At 43.7% G+C, this 14,316-nt stretch overlaps 1 long non-coding RNA gene across 1 annotated transcript in view; it reads left to right on the forward strand.

Annotated features, from left to right (window-relative positions):
• LOC142421981 (uncharacterized) overlaps positions 1-14,316 on the forward strand; it is an 85,390-nt gene that overhangs the window by 31,968 nt on the left and 39,106 nt on the right. The window contains exon 2 of the long non-coding RNA XR_012779022.1: positions 8,121-8,254. This is a non-coding gene — a long non-coding RNA (uncharacterized LOC142421981). The remainder of the gene's footprint in view (positions 1-8,120; positions 8,255-14,316) is intronic.

Here is a 14,316-nt window from a genome sequence, read left to right on the forward strand (position 1 = left end):
TTTGCACAAGGGAAACAGCATTGCTGTGACAGTAGCCCTCAGTGATATGTGACTATGTTTACACTTTTGAGGATCCCCCTCATTGTAGCCTGCTGTAGCAAGGAGCATACCACCCAATAGCACTGTGCAGCTTGGGGTTCATCAATTCATTGCATTTTCAAAGCTTTAGGCTGAAAATATGACAGAGGTTTATTCTCACCTTGGTTCAGTACTGGAAATTTCTCAGAGCTATTACAGGAGTGTGTGGTGGGCGTTGAGGGTCATTCCCAAACAGTGCTGGATTTTGGAGGCTGGTGTACCACAGTCCTCCCCAAAATCCCATCCTTTAGGAATATAAGCTCTGGAATATCACTAGGGAGATGGTGGTAAGATCCATTTGAAAATCCCAAAGGCATCTAGGCACCGTGCATATGGAAAGCCTGAGCTGCAAAGCCAAGTGACCTGGTACAAGGTTTGCCTTGGTGCCAGAGGAGGATGTGAGTCCTGTTGTCTTTTTCCTGCCAACTTGAAGCCCCGGGATGTGGCCTGTCCAAAAGTAAGGGGAGCTTCAGCCTCCAGGGCTAGATATGGAGCTGGATATGTGAGGGATATGGATTCCCTAAGATGCAGGTTCTTGGCGTGGTTCTAGAGCATATCAACTGCCTATTTCATTGTTGTTAGCTATAGCTGTGTTACACCCATGAAGATGGGGTGTTGGTTGACAGCCGCCTGAATATGAGCCAGCAGTGTGCCCAGGCGGCCAAGAAGGCCAATGGCATCCTGGCCTGTATCAAAAATAGCGTGGCCAGCAGGACTAGGGAAGTGATTGTGCCCCTGTACTCGGCACTGGTGAGGCCACACCTCGAATACTGTGTTCAGTTTTGGGCCCCCCACTACAAGAGGGATATTGAGGTACTGGAGCGTGTCCAGAGAAGGGCAACGAAGCTGGTGAAGGGTCTGGAGCAGAAGTCTTATGAGGAGCGGCTGAGGGAGCTGGGACTGTTTAGCCTGGAGAAAAGGAGGCTGAGGGGAGACCTTATTGCTCTCTACAACTACCTGAAAGGAGAGTGTAGAGAGGTGGGGGTCGGTCTCTTCTCCCAGGTAACAAGTGATAGGACAAGAGGAAATGGCCTCAAGTTGCACCAGGGGAGGTTTAGACTGGATATTAGGAAATTTTTCTTCACCGAGAGGGTTATCAAGCATTGGAACAGGCTGCCCAGGGAAGTGGTTGAGTCGCCATCCCTGGAGGTATTTAAAGGACGTTTGGATGAGGTGCTTAGGGACATGGTGTAGTGGTGGTTTTTGGCAGTGTTAGGTTTATGGTTGGACTTGATGATCTTAAAGGTCTTTTCCAACCTATATGATTCTGTGATTCTGTGAAGATATGTAGTGATGCTTGACAGCTGGGGAATGTTTTCATTTTCTATGAGGATGGGGAAATAGCACAAAGAAAGAACAGAGTTTTTACGGAGGTTGGCTTTTGTCACTTGAAATCCAGCAATTAAGAATTTTTGGGGTCCGTCAAGGTTACTAGTGTTTCTGGGCTGCTGTTTCTGGAGATAATGGCAATCAGTTCTGTATCTTTAACTTAATTTTGAAGGATAAGATTACTTGGTGAAGTGCCTTCTTCCTTTTAAAAGCTGGCAGGCCCCTTTTCCTCCCTTCCTTTGCATGCCCAGTTTGGATGGGACCAGAGGAGTATGCAGGTGGCTCTCATCAGGAGCAGCTTGTGTCTCTGTGCCTGTGTCCCACAGGCAGGTGAGAGGCCATCTGACCTAGGAACCAGGCAAGCAAGATAGTGTTTTATGGTCCCTTTCAGTTTCATTCTCCACCTTTCCAAGTTCCTTTTCATTGCAAGACAAAAGGATGACCTTCATGCCCTTTCCTAATCTCTGCTCTCCTAAAGGAAGCAAGCACAGATTTATCATGTGTGTTGTTGCTTGTCAGAGGTGTTTCATGATATGGTAATATGAACAAGCAAAGGATATAACTGGATAAAGGATGTAGTATAGGATATAAGTAGAGTATTGAGAAAGGTGAAATGAAGATGATCTGTAGCTGAAGGTCTTCCCAGTTTTCCTTCTTTCTTCAAGCACTTTTAGGTAACTTTACACCAGTGCTTCAGTTGTGACACCACCTTCTCCCTCCATTCCTTGCCTACCATCAAATATCTCAACTAAACTGGCCTTGTAAAGCCCATCCTGCTTTAGAACCCTAGGAAATGCATTATGTTTTTAAATCTGGCCTGAGTTTTGGTAACTTAGTCTTGCAGACAGAGAACAAAGAATTAGATCTGTCTGCAGAAGGGGATGTGGAAAAGAAGGGGAAAAAATCCCCACAAACAAAACTTGGCTGTGCTAATGACTTCACCTCCTCTTACTCTCTGGACATGAGTCCCTATATATGGGTGAAGAAGTCCATGAGCAGAGATATCCCTGCAGATGGGATAAAAGAAAGCACTGGGTGAGCTCTGGCACTGTCAGTGAAGCTTCATCTATGGCAGCAGCCTCAGTTGTTAGAGTGGATATTTGTGCCAGTTCTTTTCAGAAGTTTGCCCATGTCTGGTTATAGCTCGGACTGCGGTCTGCCAGCTGAAGATCTCCATTGCAGTGGTGGTTGTCTCACGGCACTGTTTGTCCTGCCACGCAAAGATCTCCATTCAGAAAGCCCATGGTGAACTCCACAGTTTGTATAGGGAAGGTACTGGAGGAGGGAGTGGGACATGTATCTGGCCTTGAGGGTACAGTGAATGGTGAGTCAGTCTCACCTGACTTGTCAGCTAAAGGTGTTAAGATTCAGCACATCTGTTTTATGGCTTGCTGGGTTTTACTGTTTTGTCACAATCGTGACCAGTTTTTGTTGGTGGGAGACTGAAGTGTTTACCTAGATTGTCACTTTTGCTGTGTACTATTCACAAACATTCAGCCTTTCGGTCAAAACAAAACAAAACGAAGTGTTTTGAAGGAGACAGCCTTTTATTAGTCAGTCTCAAACTTACATGTGCACCAGATGCCTGCAAAAAAGTTTTACTGTTTTTGAAAGCAATTGGGTAGCAAATGTGTCTTTTATGACACCTTTCCATTTTTCATGAGCTGATGTACTTTGGGTCTAAGTGTGAGAACTGCTGCTTTAACACCTACTTATCAAATGCAATTTAATTTTTTGTAAGTTAATGATTATGCTTTTTACAGTGGTGTAGGATTTGTATTCATCCTTGCTGGACCTGGCAGACTTATTTGAGTACTTGTCCACTCTGATGAGAGCATGAAAGGCTCAAGAGGGTTTTGATGCTGCTTATTTGATGTGGTTTTTCCCTGCCTCAATGCAGCACGCTGAATGCTAGACTAACAGTTGTCCCGGTGCTTTTGCCACGAGAAACAGCCTACCTGTTGAAACCGGTCACCGGTTTCTGACTGCTGTAGTGCAAACCCTGGACCAAGGTGAAGCCACCCTTTCTCGCGCTGTGACCTCTGCCTGTGCAAAGGGACTGAAATGTGAGAAGCCAGCCTTGCCCACCAGGTTCTAGCTGAGCTGTGTATCCCATTCACCGGCAACGTGAGTCCCCTTGCTAAAGAACTCATGCATAAATTCCTGGCGCTGTGCTTTGCAGAAGGTCTGCATTTCTTGAGGGAGGCCATACGAACAGGATTGTCTCGGAAATGCCTCATTTTAAGATGTGGATTTGTGGGGAGGAGGAAGAGGGGACTGGACAGGGGCTGTTCAGACTCTGAAATTGCCTGTTCTGCTTGGCAGTAAAACACTTTTGGCTTGTTTGTGCCACAGTGAATGACCCTGCTGCACCTTCCCATCCTGTGTTGTTGGGCAGGCTACGAGGCTACGTTCTGCTGCAGGTTGTATTGTATGTCAGATGTTCCCCTTCCCCCTTGCTCTCTGGCTGCTCAAAAACCAGTTCGTATGGGGACAGGCACTTCAGGCTACTGCTGAGTACATTATTCCTTATGGCACGTGTTTTAACAAGTCACAAGAAGCTCAAAGTCCATTTGCAGTACGTGAAGAGCTGGTCTCTGTACCAAGAGGTGGCATCAGGTACAGCAGATAAGGTGTTCTGGCTTTAGCCTGAGATTTGTTTTATCACCGGAATGTTGAAAGGAAAGTTGCTTTGGCAACAGTTTAACTTCTTTTAATCTGCTAACAGCCACACCATTACCTGCTATTTAGAACCTGCTAACTCGCGAACATTTACACGAGCACTACAGGGTCTCTCCTTGCTCTGTTTTGAGACCAGCTGAGAAATTGAACTGTTGTGGGGTGAGTTGCCGCAGGTGATGGGCAGACAATCGCCCTTATCGCTCCTCTGAGATGTTGTCCTGGACCACCTCTGCTGGGGCCAAGGACGCTGTCCATAGACACGGTCCTAGCAGCCTAGGATCCTCAGTAATACTGGTCAATCACTTTACTATTTGTTAAGAATTAGTGCAATGTGCAGCCCGGTATTGTCTGCTGCAGGTCATAGGCTTAAATAAAAAAGAGCTGTATGACAGCTTCTGAGGGGAAGCACCCCTCCGTGGGGGGTTCATCTTTGGTGTAAGACTTCTTTCAGGTGACAGAGGCCGCTTGGGGGGGCGGTGGGGGTGACCCAATGGCACGATGCATCGGCGTGGGGAGATTCCCGAGGCAGCAGAGTCATCATGTTACCCTGGCGCCCTGCCCAGATTAATTAGTGTCTCTGCAGGGTTAATTAGCATGGTGCTTTGTGCCATGCAGACATTGCCTTACTTATTTCCTTTAGCAATTGTGCGAACTTATGCCAGTGAGGTGTACCAAGATTGAATATTGCTTTTCACTACTTAAAGGCTTTCTATCCAAAAATTTAGAACATGTTCACCAGGAAATAGTGTCTTTACCACTGGAAATGTTACCTTCGGATTCACATTTATTTTTAAATAATGTCTCCTTCCCAGCAAGAATGTAACTACCTGTCTGGTGCTATGCAGTGCATCTGTAACTGACGTTGAAGTGTTTGATGCAACATCTGAGGCATATCTCAATAAGTTATCCAGGCATGCCCTTGCAGTTGAAGGGGCTGGTGTTTTTTCAGACCAGCATAAATTCCTCTTTAGATAAGTGAATCTGGCTGCTGTCTGCTGGAGGGAGGTGCGTGTGTTGGAGGAGTGTGTGGGAGGAGGTGTTGAACAATATTAAAATGGAAAAGGGGAGAAGATGGAATATGTGTGTTACCCGCCTGTGGAGAACTTGTCAAGCTAGAGTATGCTGTGAAGTACGTAGACTTTCCGTGAAAAATTGGTGAAACCATGTCTTTGGGAATTTAAGAAATACCTGTTGCATAGCAAGCTTTGTTTAAATGTAAAATGTTATCAAGGTTACAGCTTCCTGTAAAAATGACAACTTTATCAGCAAATGTGCTCCCTTTGTGTATGTAATATCTCTGCTTAACTGTTTTACTATGTTTGTTTTCATTTCTGCTTTTCTTTGCTTCTACTTAGCACTCTGTGCTAATCACTGAGGCAGTTTTCTGCCTGGGAATGCATTTAGATTGCCATTTGCAAGGCAGTTTAGAAGAACAATTAGTTTTTGATAGGAGATACGTAAATCCATTTTATACAGATTCAAATTTTGCTTACAGTATTACATATATTCTTTTAAATCCCCATTGTTTCAGAATGTTTTCTAATGTTTGGTGTTTTTGTTAATACCTGTTAGGTGTGGTTTATTCTCTCCTGAAGGGAAAAATGGGTGTGCAGCGTAATGTTTTTTGTTTTGGTTGGGCTTGGATGTGTAGGAGTCAGATGATTGTGTATGCATGTATGCTATCATTTGTTTGGGGTAAAAAGCAAAACTGAAGCATTCTTTCAATCTGGTGTGGGAAATGATAAGGTATGTGGTAAATCTTAGCTCCTGGAGGATTTCTGACTTTTGTTCAGCCCTCTTTGAGAAAGAGGAGCAACTGCCACAAAATTGTCACTAGTTCACCTTGGAGCTCAAGCCATGTCCTAGGCCTGGCCTTCGGTGTTGCGCAGTTATTGTGCTTTCAGACTGATCTGGGTCAGGTGTGGGCACAAACACTCCCTTCAGCTGAATTACACAGAGTAGCTGGTATAGAGTTTATGCTAGCTGTGGGACAGTGTGCAAAGGTTAAATCTGTTGGAGAAAAATTAACCATGAGAAATACCTGAACGATCTTGACACCATGTCATGGGGACACGGCGTGCTGGGTATGGTGGTAGGAGTTTGAAAGTCAGTTTTGTTGTGTCCTTGAACAGTGGTCCAGGATGTGTAACTATCGACTGAACAACTTGAAGATAAAGGCTGAAGTCTTGAAATATTAGAAATTTTTACAGGAAACTGCTGTTAACGCTTTAAACAGAAGAGTAGAGCAGGAGGATATACAGAAATACAATTATTGTGGTACCTCCTATTATCTGTGAACATATAGCTCTAAGGATATAATTTGTTTTCTATCATCTCAAGTTTCCTAATATGTTAAAGTTTTTAATATTATGTAAATGGAGGTACTTGTAATTGTCTTGGCATGCACTCCCATTGAAATGCAAGAAAAGCATTTTTAGGGTATCACAAATAGCTAACATGCAGTGTAAACAAGTTTGTATTTTATATATATAGCGGAAAGTATAACTAAACATATTGGGGAAGTGTTAGACAGAGGGGGGAAATTGACTCTCTTTTCCTTGGGGTAACTTAAGAGCACTGGATGCTGTTTTAAAGCTCACCAAAGCTTGGGGCTTTTGGATTTCTGGTTTTGTAACAGATATTACATTTATGATTTATCTTTCCAGAGTGTAAGGTCTCCCACTTAATTCCCCCTCCCCTCCTCCCACAGGCAGACTGTTGTAGTTTCCCTTCCAGTGCTACTTGTTATTTTGGTTTATGAAGAGAATTAACCCTTAGGAGGCTGTTTTAGGGATTTGTAAACAGTGTAGGATTAGAACAGTATTTATATGTAGGGGCACTGGTCTGTGACATGCTTTCAGTGCCAGTTTATTTATTAATTCACAATAAAAACTCTTTAATTCTTACCTGGTATGATTCCCTTGCACTGCATTAAGCCCACACCTCTATAGTTTTATAGACTGGGACAACGACCACTATATGTGTTCATGTCAAAGCTTTAGGGAAGTACTTAATTAAAACCTGGCTGATAAGAAGTGTCTTTTCCCTGCAAATAATCTGCAAAACTCTCTTGAGTAACCATGCTAGATATAGATAAATTGTTCTGCCGTCCCATCCCTCCATAGCTGTCACACGTCCTAGCAGGGTCGTTGTGCAACTGCTCAGCATCAGCACAGCCTCAGGAGCAGTGCAGCTGACTTGGACTGTACCTGTGAGCAGTTTTGGTGCGGGGAACCGTGTCTCTAGAGGCGTGTGCCCGTGGTTTGGGGAGGCAGGTTTGCTCGTTTGGGGGATTAAACATGCCAAGTGAGTTGGAACCGAAAAATAAGCGTCTAAACCCACAGAACATCTTAGCTGAATTGCTGTGGAGGAAAAAGGCCTGTCTTATGTGCTGTAGTGGTGCAGGCATGAACTTAGCTGCAGTTGGAGTGTCTTGACTCAGTAAGGGTTGACAGTATGTGTGAGTCCTTGCAAGATGAGAATTTTTTAAACAGCCTATTGAGGGAAATGAGACAAACCAGTCTGTAGATGTCTCCCCTTTTACTGCAGTCTATAAAATACTTCCATGTGTCTTTTCACGTACACCAACATCCAGGCTTATGTACTGCTACTACTTAGCTCACATGGGCTTCTACTGCATTTCCCAGTTCAAACTAGTACCAGGTTACCTTTCCGTAAAAACTTACTGTTGTGTTTCTGTAACTGGTATGGCTGCTGTATCCTGACATGCCTGGAGCTTTGTTTCCGTGCATTCACACAAACTGTTGTTTGAACAAAGACAATTTAAATTGGGAAGGCAGTGCAGGGTGACATATCTATTGCAAGATGCATGCTTTCTTTCCGGAGTGCTGTAACCAAAATATTGCTTGTGCATTTCACCAGGGAAGCAAAAAATGACGTAGCCTTTCCTATTTGTGATTGTTGGTAATTTCATTATTGTTTAGCACCATGGCTTTATCAGGCATCAGCCTTTTCAAGCTTATTGCCCAACATGTACAATGACTAATTGGTGCTTTTCATTTCTCTTGTAGGATGACTCTCAGGTTCCTGAATGTGCTGTCAAATGCTGAAGCATTGAACTAGCTGAATCCTCTGCATTATTTCTGATGTTTTAAAAGGCCTAAAGGAAAGTAGAGGACTGGCACTTCTGTTACAATGTTTTAAGGTATGCTGTGACTTCTTTTGCAGGGGGCAGAGGGAAGAGGATAGACATGGTCCCACGGACTGTCCCAGCTCCACCTCTTGCTCTGTAATAAACCATACTAACATGAAGTCTTAGGCTGGACCCGACTATCAATATTTGTTAGTTATGACTAAATTCACTGACTTCAGTAAGGTAAAAATTGATGCAATGAAGAAATTACTTGGTTTCTTTTCCTAAATCACCAATTCTACACCCTTAAGTGCTTGTATACCTTTCCATTAGAATGCCTTAGTCCTTCATCTATGTATTAATAAAGTTTTAGTAGTGAAAAGACTTAGTCTTCTGACACCCTGTGGGGTGTCAGGCTGAGACAAATTCTTCACCAGGAAAAATATGGGTAAGAAGCTAAATGCAACTGTAGCTGGAAAAGTGATCATTCTGCTTTGACTACGGTTGCTGCTGCTGTCGTTTTCATTAATTAATTAATTACCCATATTTTGTGCCCATCTTTTAGATTCACAGCTGGATTATCTGCTGCACTGTAGTGCTGCCGCTGCTTTTTCTCAGTAGCACAGCAGACCAGCCGCAGACTCGACCAACGGAGAGTATGCTTGTGCAATGCCCAGTGCACAGCACGGTCTTCTCTTGCTGCAGAGTCATTCTGGTGACCAGGGACTGGGTGTAAGCACCACGGCGGGACAGGGCTATACAGGATGTTGCTGTGCAATGACACAAATCGGGTTAAGAGCAACAACAAAGGGAGGGCCTGAATGAAATCTGTAATAAAAGAAATCCAGACGGGTAATCCCTGTGTAAAGGCTCTCTTTGCTACTGGTTCCTGGATTCCCTCAGGTTTGACAGCTGCTGTTTGAAGTGGCAACTGACTCCTGTTTTTATTTACTGTCCGTGACTGTTGCTGCTGACCTTGTTATGTGCACTGCAATGTGCTGCAGGTTCAGGTGAGAGATAAGACACCTAAAACTGAACTCATCTCTTCAAGAGCAAAGATTTAGTCTCTTGGCCATTCTGACTATTTAGGATATCTCACTGCAGATTAACTCTGGTCTTATGCTGCTTTCGCTGCTTTAATCAGAGTGAAGCCAAGCAGTGAGGGACGGCTTGTTTGGCTTTTGAGTGTGGAGTAAATCTTGTGCTTACAGATGTGGCCTTGAATTGCTGACAGCTGTTGGGACAGGTAGAAGGCTACTGAATCTAGTGAACCCGAAGTTGGAGGGGTACCAGCTGTTTTTCCCAAACTGTGAAAGTCAGTAAGTGTGGAAGAGCAGATCTCCTGCCTTTCTTCCTCACTCTCTGAACTTGCCATTTAGATGGCGGGCGCGTACACGCATGCAGCCAGATGCTACCATCTCTCCCTTTGCCTCTTTTGCACAAAACTCAGTTCAGAGAGGGGGCAGAGGGTGCTGCAATGCACCCGTGGCGAGCTACTGCGACCGGGACACCTGCCTGCACTTCCACTGCAGACCTCATGCCAGCACGTTTCAAATCGGCCCTGGGCCTTTGCTCGCAGAGCGGTGCCTGTCCTTCCCTGCAGGATGCTGCTCTTCACTTGAGCATACCAGGGCTTTCACTCTTCTGGAGCTTCTCCTTTTCATTGGGAAAAGCATTTGTAGGTGAATTTTGTCTTTGCTGGTGGCAAAGAAGTGCTTTGTACAGGAGTTGGGGGAAAGCAGCCACAACTGCTTCTGGGCCCCGAGGCTGTAGCTGGCAGGGAGGAGAAATGCTTAGAAAAGGCTAAATAAGGAAACTTATTATCACTGTGACTAGGCTTGTCCCAGTTCCTGTGTGGCTGTGTGCCACAGCCACGTCCTGGCTGTAGAGTTGTGCACCCTCAGCCAAGCATGGGCTTCTAAGCGAAGGAAATGTGGATATATGTGTAGAGGGACTCTCAGGTTGCCCTTGCATGTCCCCAGACCTGGCTGCCCAGTGCACTGCAGCACGTGCCAGTAAAGTAGTGTAGTCACAGCCTGGATGTCCAGCGGGATGCATGCGTGGCTGTGCAAGGTGCAGGGTTGGAGAAGAGGGGAGGAGGCTGTGAGGAAACGCATGCGGACAGAGAGGAAGAATATGATTGCAGAAAGGCTGGAAAACCCAGAGCAGACTTCCATCTGCTGTCGGGGAGCCAAAGCGGCAATGATTGCTGATTGCCTGACGGCTCCTCAGAAAGCACGGGAGCACCATGTACAGTCACCAAGAAATGGACAGTCAAGGCAGCTCCTAATTTCAGCTCTTTTCACAGGGCTGTGGCTATGGAGAGGAGCAGGATGAAGAGACGGGCTTCTCACATGCTCTGAATTTAAGTACCACTCATGTTATATACATACATACATATCTCCTTTGCATATCCTTACACCGAGTGGCATAGCAAACTGTCCTGCTGTACATTTGAGGAGTGCTGGGCTGGAACTCAGTGTTACAGACGACAGGAAAGTATAGGCATCAATGGCAATAGCCATCACTGTAGAGAGGTACTACAAATTAAATGTCTATACGCTAGGGCTACTAATTTAGCAAGTCTTTGGAGAAGTGGGCTCAATTTGTCTTCATAAAATACAGTGTTTGAAGATCATGTGTGCCCATGATTGCATGTAACACAGTAACATTTCGTTGTGCTCAAGGCATTTTGCATTTGTACAGATAACTGCTACTTTGAAATACTAACGTGACCACCTCAGTGCTTTTTGCCTGTGTGTTACAAAGCCAGCATCCCACTGGAGCGACGTACTTCATGGAGAGGGCCCGAGAGCATTTTGTGTGTCTCTGAACTTCACTGAATGTGATCCCTGTGCAGGTCGTTAAAGCAGTGCGCTTCTAATTGGATCACAGACTTTGGCAATGTGAGGTGAGCAACACACTTATTAAAATTAATTTCCATTTCTAAAGCCATGATTGCTTCAGTGGGATTGTCTGGGGTTTCTCAAAGCTGTGTGCTGTGGCCTTGATTTAGCCAAGGGTTTTACTGCAATATAATCAGACTTCAAAACAGCAGTTTCGCTTTTCATGGCAGAAACTCAACCTATTAAATGGAAAAAAAACCCAACCAACCCTCTGAAGAAAACCTTGCACTTCTGACAGGTGAACATACAAATACCCAGCAGTTGCTTTCCTTAGCTAAGTCTCAATCTTGAAAATCTTAAAAAAGATTTTATAAAAAAGCATGAATAGATCTGAGTACAGCTTCATCTGGGATAGTTTCTGCCTGTAGAACAGAGCAGACGGATTCTGCTTTCGCAGGGGTGAAGAAGCTTCACCAAAAGCTGGGGGTTGGTTACCCTGGCACAGCAATGTAGTGAGAAGATTTAGTCAAGTCTGGCTCTTAGCTTTCTGAATTTTCTGGGCTTGCTGGAGCAGTTAAATCAGAGTTTTACACACTGATTAGCTGGCTTCAGAGGTCCATGAGATACTTGCATCTGCAAAGGGGATCTGATTTTTGAGAAAGCACGCCTATTGTAAGTGAAGTTAAACTTTGCTGTACAGTAGTATACACCTTAACTAGAAAATTAAAGGTGTCTGCAAATCCAGGTAGCACTGATCAGAGTTTATTTTTTTCTCTCCACACCTGCACAATAAATGCAGTCATGTTGTTTTTATTTGGCCAGATATTTCCACTTGACTGACTTACAACAGATGTGGCTTAAGTCCTGTCTCTTGCATCCTTCCTGCTCTTAGTTGTGGTTGTGCTTAAATACACCACAAAGCCATCAAGCTGCCTAGCCACACTGTGCTACATCCTCCACGTTCCTGCATTGTACAAAAGTAGTTTTCCCAGGCAGGCCCACATCATCTTGTCACGCCAGTTACCAGAGGGACCTGGAGAGTCCCGCCTGGAATGGTGCTTTGGTTATAAAACGGCTGTCACAAACCTCATACCTGCCAATATTTTTTAGAGGGGAGCTGGGCAGCACCACTGTAAAAGAAACAGCAAGAGGAGTGTGCAGTGTGACCCAAACCCACCTCCCGGTGGTGCTGCCATCCACATTGTTGCTGATTATACCTGACTCCACACCTGAAACCAAGCTCGCAAGGACCCCCGTGGAGGACCCAGGTGGCATGTTGGCCACTGCCAGAGCAGAGCCTGGGTAAAACTGTTGGATGCATAGACCTGGCGTCTGCGTCCTTTCGCTGCTGATGGCCAGCTCATGCGCTCCAAGTTCCTTGACGCTTTCTTGTGTTTCAGGCATCCAAGTGCTGGGACTGCTGTGGTAGGAAGAGGTGGGACTGACTGAAAGCAACCAACTTGTGCCATACCATTTCTCGGTTAATTTGGCCTGTGGAAGGAACCCCACCTCTCACTCTTTTACTGGTGTCATAAATGTTGCTGAGGCTATTTCAGTACAATAACTAGTTCTTTATCTTGATGACAGCCTTTTGTGCTATTCTGATTTATATGACTTGTGAAGGATTAAAAAATAAGTCTATTAATCTTCGGAGCCACCTAAATGTAAGCAAAACCTGTCAAAACCATCTCTGGGTTTTAGCTCTTTTGTTAAGAACCTGACCCGTTCAGCACCTCTCAGGATTTTCTGAGACTGACAATTAATTTCCAGTATAGAAACTAATTTCTCTTACTTCATGTTTTAATCTTAATAAGTTCAGGGTTTGAGTTGTTGCATGTATATTTTTTTTTCCTTTTTGCTATTTCTCTACACTTAAGGCACAAGAGTAATGCATCTCTCCTGCTAAATGTACTTTTACTTTTTCAAAGGAGATGCTTTGTCCACTAGGAACTGTGGCTCAGCATGCTAATAAAACTCACTTTATGCCTTTAAAATGTTTATTCAAAGTGGCCTGGCTGGCTTACAGTAGCTGTGTGGGTGGACTGTCCTTGAATTTTGTAGACTTAATTTAGTACTACACAATACCCAGTGATGGAAAACAGCTATAAATTGTCTGTGCGCAGCCATGCATTATTGATAAAGGGTAGAATAAGCTCTACAATTTCTTTATTTGATGTTGTTAGTGCAACAGCTGGCTGATTTGTTAAGACTTTTTTCCCCCTATTGGCAGTAAAATATCTCTTCATTTTGAACTCTGAATTTTGATTTGTGTGGGGGTGAAAACTTGCTTTTTCTCCAGTGCTACTACATCTAGTGGAAATGTTTCCACAGTAGAAACAAGCTTCATTTCTGGGAGAGCTAAGCAAACAGTAAGTTTGACTGTACGCAGAAGGCAGGACTTTTTTAATCATCACAAATATTTAGAAATGGAAAATGGAGCATAAAGTGTCATAGTACATTTAAAAAAAAAAATCCTTTAATATACATGATTTGGCACATGCTTAAAGAAAATGCTTTACAGTGAGTTAGGCATGCTTTGTAATTTCAGTGTTCCTTCAAAGTTTATGAAAAAATCTCAACAGTCTTAAATCTGTCATGGTTCTTTTTCCTGTTGACACTTATGATGAGTAGAGAGTTGACTGAATATGATTTGCATATAAAACTGTGCTGTAAACTAAATGGTTCTTTCCCTGTAGTTGAACAAAGGTACAATGAGCTGCTCAACACACTGGAAATTAATAAATAAATGAGTAAAAAAATAAAACTTGCTAGCAAAACTATCAAAGGCTTAGTCTTGTCAACAAATGTCCAACACTGAAACTTCTTTTTAAGCTATAGTTGCTGGAATGGTAGCTTCCCACAGGTTGTTATTCTAATACAGCAGAGAGAATGTACAATTTGTGACAAGCGAATATTGTATTTGAGTACGAAATTGTTTATTTCCCTCTTTTATGTGTGTGCATACATATCCTTTGGTAGAAGCATTCCAGACCTCTAAGGATTTATTTTTTTTTTTTCTTTGTAAAAGTGTTAAGGTAGTGAAAAGTATGAATACAGTTGATCTTCACGAGCTATACTGATGTTTATAATGGTTTCCTCTCTTCCATGGAGAATTGCTGTGTATTAGTTTAGCTTTCCATGTATTTACAGCCTTTTAAGGTAAGAAGTCATTAAGTAATGAAGTAATTAAACTGGTTGTATAGTTTCAATCAGCAGGCAGGAAAAACTAACGGGGAAAGGACTAACATGATTGACAGAGGCTTGCTGGAGATCTACATTGAAAATAAT

This window comes from Mycteria americana, chromosome Z (genome assembly GCF_035582795.1).
Source record: "Mycteria americana isolate JAX WOST 10 ecotype Jacksonville Zoo and Gardens chromosome Z, USCA_MyAme_1.0, whole genome shotgun sequence".
Classification (NCBI taxonomy): Eukaryota; Metazoa; Chordata; class Aves; order Ciconiiformes; family Ciconiidae; genus Mycteria; species Mycteria americana.